Source organism: Octopus bimaculoides, chromosome 27 (assembly GCF_001194135.2).
Source record: "Octopus bimaculoides isolate UCB-OBI-ISO-001 chromosome 27, ASM119413v2, whole genome shotgun sequence".
Lineage (NCBI taxonomy): Eukaryota > Metazoa > Mollusca > Cephalopoda > Octopoda > Octopodidae > Octopus > Octopus bimaculoides.
Window position 1 is genome coordinate 16,868,217 of NC_069007.1, and position 7,598 is coordinate 16,875,814.

The 7,598-nt window shown below is 36.4% G+C and overlaps 1 long non-coding RNA gene across 1 annotated transcript; it reads right to left on the bottom strand.

The window, feature by feature from the left end:
• Positions 1-1,680: 1,680 nt before the first annotated feature.
• Positions 1,681-7,588, bottom strand: LOC128251012 (uncharacterized). The gene is made up of 2 exons (XR_008266923.1): positions 6,242-7,588; positions 1,681-4,993 (listed from the first exon to the last, which is right to left on the bottom strand). It is a non-coding gene; the product is annotated as an uncharacterized LOC128251012 (long non-coding RNA).
• Between the last annotated feature and the right edge of the window lie 10 nt (positions 7,589-7,598).

Sequence of the window (7,598 nt, forward strand, 5' to 3'; positions counted from 1 at the left end):
ACACACACATATATATATACACACACATATATATATACACACACATATATATATATACACACACACATATATATATATATATATATATATATATATATATATATATATCACACTTTTTACATGTTTCAGTCATTTGACTGCATCCATGCTGGAGCACTGCCTTTAGTCAAAGAAATCGACCCCGGAACTTATTCTTTGTAAGCCTAGTACTTATTCTTATCAGTCTCTTTTACTGAACCGCTAAGTTTCGGGGACATAAACATACCATCATCAGTTGTTAAGTGATGGTGGGAGGACGAACCTGTTAAATTAAGTTGTACATCAACATACTCAGGCAAATTCACATCAAGACTTTTACAAACACCTCTCTTGAGCTGTTTGTGCTCAATCCCACAATGCACTGCTTTCCTGTCCACTTTCCAGGATTCTCATCTGTTCCGTTGTATTCTTGCTGCGGTCTTTATACCTAAATTTCAGTTACTGTGTGCTGGTCTTTTACCCTGGGCTAACACACCATACAGAAATTACTTAGGAATCTAATTATCTTCTATCCTCACGATACAATTACTCCATCGTAATTGGTGCTCTAGACTGGTGGTAGGTCGATTGTGTTCAAGGATTTCAATATTACGTACATCTGCAATCGGATACCCTTTTGTAACAGAAAATGCTGTTGATGAAATTGCTCTTGCCTTTACAGGTCTGCAGTAACACATACGAGGGGTGCTGAAAAGGTCCTGGCTTTAACTGTACTACGAAAGGCCCGATTGGAGGCCCAATCTTCTGAGTTCTTTTACACGGCTTAGAAAAACTGAAGGACTGCTGCTATTAGTGTGTGAATCTGAGAGGAGAATATATTGAATAAAATCATAATTAACCCTTTAGTGTTTAAACTGGCCATATCTGGCCCAAATACTCTACATGTTTTATATTCAAACTGGCCATATCTAGCCTCTCACACCTAACCTACATTGACATTCTAAAAATAAACAATCGCATCATTGAAACCTCAAAGCTATAAGATAATGCATAATTAATTCAAAACAATTTGAGTGAAAAAGTATTACATTTAGCAGAGTAATCTGAACACTAAAGGGTTATCTGATTCTCTTGCATTTTCTTTTATCTAAAGCCAGGAACTTTTCAGTACCCCTCATACAAACATCATGGACTCACCTCTAATTTCTTGCTGCACCACCTGCACAACTGGTTTATGCTATTGCCTGTACAGATGCACCAGTGTGCCACCCATCAGATGTCAAAGTAATCGCAGAGCAACAAGAGATAAAGGTTTTTTTTTTCTTCATGAACACAATGCACCCTGCCTGGTCCAGGAATTGAAATCACAATCCCACAATTGTGAGTGCAACACTAACTGTTGGGTTACATGCCAATATACATAAATACATACACATGACAGACTCCTCCAGTTTCATTCTACCGGTGGAATTTGAACTCAGAACGTAACGGCAGACGAAATACCGTTAAGCATTTCGCCCGGCGTGCTAACGATTCTGCCAGTTCGCAGCCTTTGTCTATATTACCAGAATGGAAAGAAACAGTCAAAACCAAGGTATCAACAAAGTACAGACAAAGTACCGATACAGAACCAACAATGCAGCATCAGAACAAAAAAAAAAAAAAAAAAAAAAAAAAGAAAAATGAAAAACCAACAAGCAATGGGCTTTAAAAAAAAAAATGTCAAGTTTTATTTATCGTTTATTAAGAAGTTTTCTTTCTAAGAAGAAACATACAAAAAGCACAAGACCTTCATTTTGTAAGGATGAATTCTAGTTTGTTTGTTTATATTTTTTTTTTAAATATTTTTTAATATTTTTTTTTTTTCATTTTTCAGTTTTTAATGAAATAGAAGGAAAGGAAAGATGGGTCTCTCTCCCTTACTTCCCCAACATCTGGCAAAATATCAAGACATATACATCTATATGCATACAATATACACACACACATATATACCATATATATATGTATGTATATATATATATAATTGTAGATCTGTATGTATGTATCTGTATATGTGTGTGTGTATGTATATACAAACATCTATGTATGCGTGGTAATGTTAGCTGTGTCAGTAGTTCGAAAAAAACAAGAATAACAGAATGGAGGAATAATGGTAGCAAATCTATGGAATGAACAACAATAACTGGATCTCACATGCAACGGTGTGTGTGTGTGTGTGTGTGTAAGAGAGCAGACATTTCTGTATTTTATTAGTCCTTGTGTCTGACAGACCACTTTGTGTGTGTAGGTTTAATGAAGCAGACTCCTCCATGTTTAGGTCTCACATCTGATGGATCACCTAGTGAATGTAAGCGCATGTGTGTGTGTGTGTGTGTAGAGTTGGTCTTTAGGAGCAGACAGCTCTGTATTTATAAGTCTGTATGTGAGGTGGTGTGTGTGTGAGCATGTGTATATAAGTGTGTGTGTGTGTGTGTGTGTGTGTGTGTGTGTGTGTGTGGTCTTCTGAGAAAGCAGGCCCATTCTGTGTGTGTAGTCCTTTATGTTAATTAAGGTGGATTGCCACTGAGTCAATGTGTCCGATTATGATTATTCATCTGCCTCTGTCTGTCTCTGTGTGTGTGTGTGTATGTCCGGCAATCGGTGAGTGATGAGTGAAGAGATGGAGATGGAAGAAGGAGGGGAAACAGAGACATGGATTCCCACATGGTCATGGCTGATGAAGAGAATACACAAAACTTTTAAATGTCATTTGTACCGAATGTGAATCCAAACAATAATTCTTTCTAATTTCAGCATAAAGTCAGAAATTTGGGGCGGGGGAGCAGGAAGTCGATTACAACAACCCCAGCACTTAACTGGTACTTTATTTTATTGACCCTCAAAAGGATAAAAGGCAAAGCTGACCTCGGTGGTATTTAAACTCAGAAAGTAACGAGCCAAAAGGAATGCCATTAAGCATTTCCGTCCAACTTGCTAATGATTCAGCCAGCTTGCTGCCTTAATAATAATAATAATAATAATAATAATAATCCTTTCTTATTTCTTTATTGCCTACAAGAGGCTAAAAATAGAGGGGACAAACAAGGACAGACAAAGGGATCAAGTCGATTACATCGACCCCAGTGCGTAACTGGTACTTAATTTATCGACCCTGAAAGGATGAAAGGCAAAGTCGACCTCGGCAGACTTTGAACTCAAAACGTAACGGCAGACGAGTCGATTACATTGACCCCTCAGTACTCAACTGGTACTTCTTTTATCGACCCCAAAAGGATGAAGGGAACAGTCGACTTCAGCAGAGTTTGAACACAGCATGCGAAGACAGATGAAATACCACTAAGCGTTTCACCCAACATGCTAATTGGTTCTGCCAGCTCGCTGGCTTAATAATAATAATAATAATAGTAATTCTGAAGTTTTGGAGGGAGGGGACAAGTCAACTAGATCAACCCCACAATTTCACTGGTATTTAATTTATCGACCCCGAACTAATGAAAGGCAAAGTCGACCTTGGTGGAATTTGAACCCCGAACGTAACGGCAGATGAAATACTGCTATGCATTTCGTCCAGCGTGCTAACGATTCTGCCAGCTTACCACCTTAACAATAATCCTTTCTAATTTTTGGGACAAGGCCTGAAATTCTGGGGGCAAGGGGCCGAGTCGGTTACATCCATGGTACTGATGTTATTGACCCTGAAAAGGCAAAGTCAACCATGGCAGAATCTGAAGTCAGACCATAACGACGGATGAAACGCCACTAAACATTTTGTCCAGCATGCTTATGAGTCTACCAGCTTGCCATCTTAATAAAATTAATAATCTTTTCTACTCTAGGCACAAGGCCTGAAGTTTTTGGGGGGAAGGGGCCAGTCGACTAGATCAACCCCAGTACTTCACTGGTACTTAATTTATTGACCCTGAAAGGATGAAAGGCCAAAGTCGACCTCAGCAGAATTTGAACTCAGAACGTAAAGAGAGACAAAATGCCGATAAGCATTTCGCCTAAATTGCTAACGACTCTGCCAGCTCATTACCTAAGTAATAATAATGATAATAATGATGATGATGATGATGATGATGATGATGATGAGACTGGAAACATGGAGAAGATGGTGGGGGTAGGAGGTAGGAATACTGGAACGTAGAAAGCCAAAAAAAATTAATACTTTTTTTTTGCTGTAACAACTTGAATAGAAAACTATCAGCCATCTTATGGTTTATTATTATTATCATTATTATTATTATTATTATTATTATTATTATTATTATTGTTATGATATCTCATGATGTTCTTTCTTCAAATTCTTGTTGTAGAATTGAAAGATTTGAAGAGCTGTCTCTAAGAGGAAGGACGGCTGTAAAACCAAATGGCTTGAGAAGGAAGTGATGGTGGATGGGGCGGGGATGCTGAGAGGTGATGCAATGTAAGTGGTGTGATGTGATGCAATGTGATGCAATGTTGTGACACGATGCAATGCATGATGTACGATGTGAAGCAACATGTAAAAACTGCATGACGTTATGTTATGCTAGTTGATGGTGATGTTGGTGGTAGCTAATGCCATCGGAAACAAAATGGGGGGGAAAAAAAACAAAAAAAAACGTAAGAAAATAAAAATAAATAAATAAAAAATGAATTCGTTAAAGGAGGAAGAAGAAGAAAAAGATGAGGTGATGGAGGATGCGGGAGAGAGAGAGAGAGAGGGAAAGGGTAGTGAGAAAAGGAGGAAGAGAAGATGACGGAAATCTTTTAAAAAAAATTTTTTAAAAAGGGGAAAAAAGAGACGGAGAGAAGAAATGAGGAAAGAGGTTTTTAGTTTTACATATAGACTGGTTGTGTGTTTATACAAGCTTCTTGTATTTCTTTCACCAAATGTATTCGATTCAGCATTTTGGTCATTATGTCACTGGATAAGGATTGGGTTGAGTACCACACGGGACTGTCGGGGACACATGATCTTTCCGGGATCAAGTAGAAGACATCATTGCGGTTTTTAATACTCTCGGGGCTACAAAAAAAAGAGACACACACACACACAGATAAAAGAAAAACAGGGTTAATAATGTTTCATTTTTATATTTGGTTTTGTAAGATTCTTGATGTGAAATCATGCATTGAAATAAATTTTTTGTTGGGAGGGTCATTACGCCAATAACAACACATGCACAGGTTCGATTCCATTTCTTTTTTGACTAATAATGAAATAAGCAGAATCAAACCTATGCCTGTGTTATCATTATGCTAATAATGACTCCCTCAAGACAACAAAAAAAGGATAAAGTTATTTTCCTAAATTATCTATTTTCAAAATTAACTGAAACCAAAATATAATTAAAAAAAGTTAAAGTGAATCTTAAAAGCTTCCCTCAAAATTTCATGTTAATTTATGTTACAATATCAACTTAACAATGACAAAGGTATTTTACTAATTTCTTAATTATTTTCAAAATTAACTGAAACAAAGGCAGAAATATGATAATGAAAGAATCTTAGTTAAATTTTTCCATCAAAATTTCATGTAAATTTATCTTCCAAACACCAGGTTCATAATACCTCAGCAGTTTTCAAACTTGTCTGATACACAAGCAGTATATTTCAACACAAATATGGTTAAAAAAAAAAAAAGAGATTAAATGCTTTATCACACTGAACTATCTTTTATGATATCTGGTCGTGTTGTGACAGAAACAGCAAAGTACTGGCTTAAACCTTTCAATAATCAACCTGCCTGAGTTTCATCTTGGCTCTATGATACAATCTTCCAGTTTTAAAGTGACTCTTGGTAAAAAAACTTCCCAGCAAAATTTAGCACTGATTTATGTTCCAAACACCAGTTTAATAATGACAAGTTTAGTTTACTAAATTCTTTGTTATTTTAAAAAGTAACTGAAACATAACTAATATATTTCAACATAGCTGGTGCCACGTAAAAAGCATCCAGTACGCTCTGTAACGTGGTTGGTGTTAGAAAGGGGATCCAGCTGTAGAAACCAAGCCAAAAGAAAAAACTTGGAGCCCGGGCAGCTCCGGTCAAAAAGTCCAACCCAGGCCAGCATGGAGAACAGACGTTAAATGACAATGATGAGAAGTATGATAACAAAAGGATTAATTTCTTGCCCTGACATAAATTCTACCAAGAACACTGACCACTGAGTCCATTTAAGCTAACTATTTACCTACAACACTGGACCAAGCAAATACCAAACCTCCACTGCTTTCACAAACCAAAATCTACAAAAGAGAGACCAACACTTACCATTTCGACAAATAGAATTCATAAAGTTTCACAGGACATCTTAACGGGTTGTCGTGGTTCTCACACTGCTCATATGCAGGCATTTCCTCACGTCGTTTCTTTTGGTTAACAATCTCAGAATCTGCATAAAATAGATATAATTTTGTGGAATGCAAATGTGACAAAAAACACATCATCTACAGCTCAGGTAAGCCAAGGTAAATCGTATGAACAAACTACAACCTGTCTACCATTATCATAGGTTTTTAAGTCTGTTTTAGTTTACAACTCACAGATTAATATTAAGCAGCCGTTTTTTGTAATTTCCACAGATTTCAGCCTTTTTTGCCATAAAAGAATAGAAGAAAGATACATAGCCATTAGTGGTATTAGACATTGTTAAATGAAGATATTATATATATATGTGTATATATATATATATATATATATATACTTGGGTTGGAAAGTAAGTCTGGTTGCATTTCAAGATGGGGAAAAAAAAACAGATGCATCTTCGGTTTTAATGTATCTAACCTTTTGATACCAAAGATATCAAAAAGGGGTTTTATGATCAAAGTGTGAATTGAATTCAACTATTTTGCTAACTGTCAAGCAGTCTGCTTTGAATTCTCCATGAAAAGAATAGTTGGCTGTCTAGATTGAGGGGAATCTACAAGAGAATGAGTTTTCAAGAAAAACTGGCCAGGCACCTCTGGCATGTCCAGACACTTAAAGCTTCATGTCTATGGCCAGAACAAATATTTCTTGTCATTTGCATTGTTGAAGTGCCCCATTTGAATTCATAAGGCATGCAATGTCTGATATAGGTTATATCTAAATTCATTTTAACCCTTTTGTTACCAACCCGGCTGAAACCGGCTCTGGCTCTGACTACAAATGTCTTGTTTTCATAAGCCTTGAATTAAAATCTTCCACCAAACCTTAGTCATAATTTATGTTCCTAACACTAGCTTAATGGTAACTAAGTTATTTCACTAAATTCTTTGTTATATTTAAAGTAATTGAAAGAAACACAGATCATCTCAGAATAAATACAGTAACGAAAGGGTTAAATGAGTAAAATCAATATGAATTTAATCACTATGGTACAAAGTTAGCTATAAAGAAAGAAAAGCCATTAAAATGTAAAAATTAATGCTTAACCCATAAACTGCTGGGATTTTGCTGTATGTAACACGAACTGCTGAGCCTATTTTGGGTAAAGGTCAACATCGATCTATCACTCGAAAAAAATACTCAGTGTTTCTTAACACCTTCTGTGATTGGCTACACTGTTTCTGGGGTGAAAGGGTATCGTGTGCATACATTATACGTCATCAAAATTAGGTCAGATCATGCCCTACTTCCGTGGCCATGA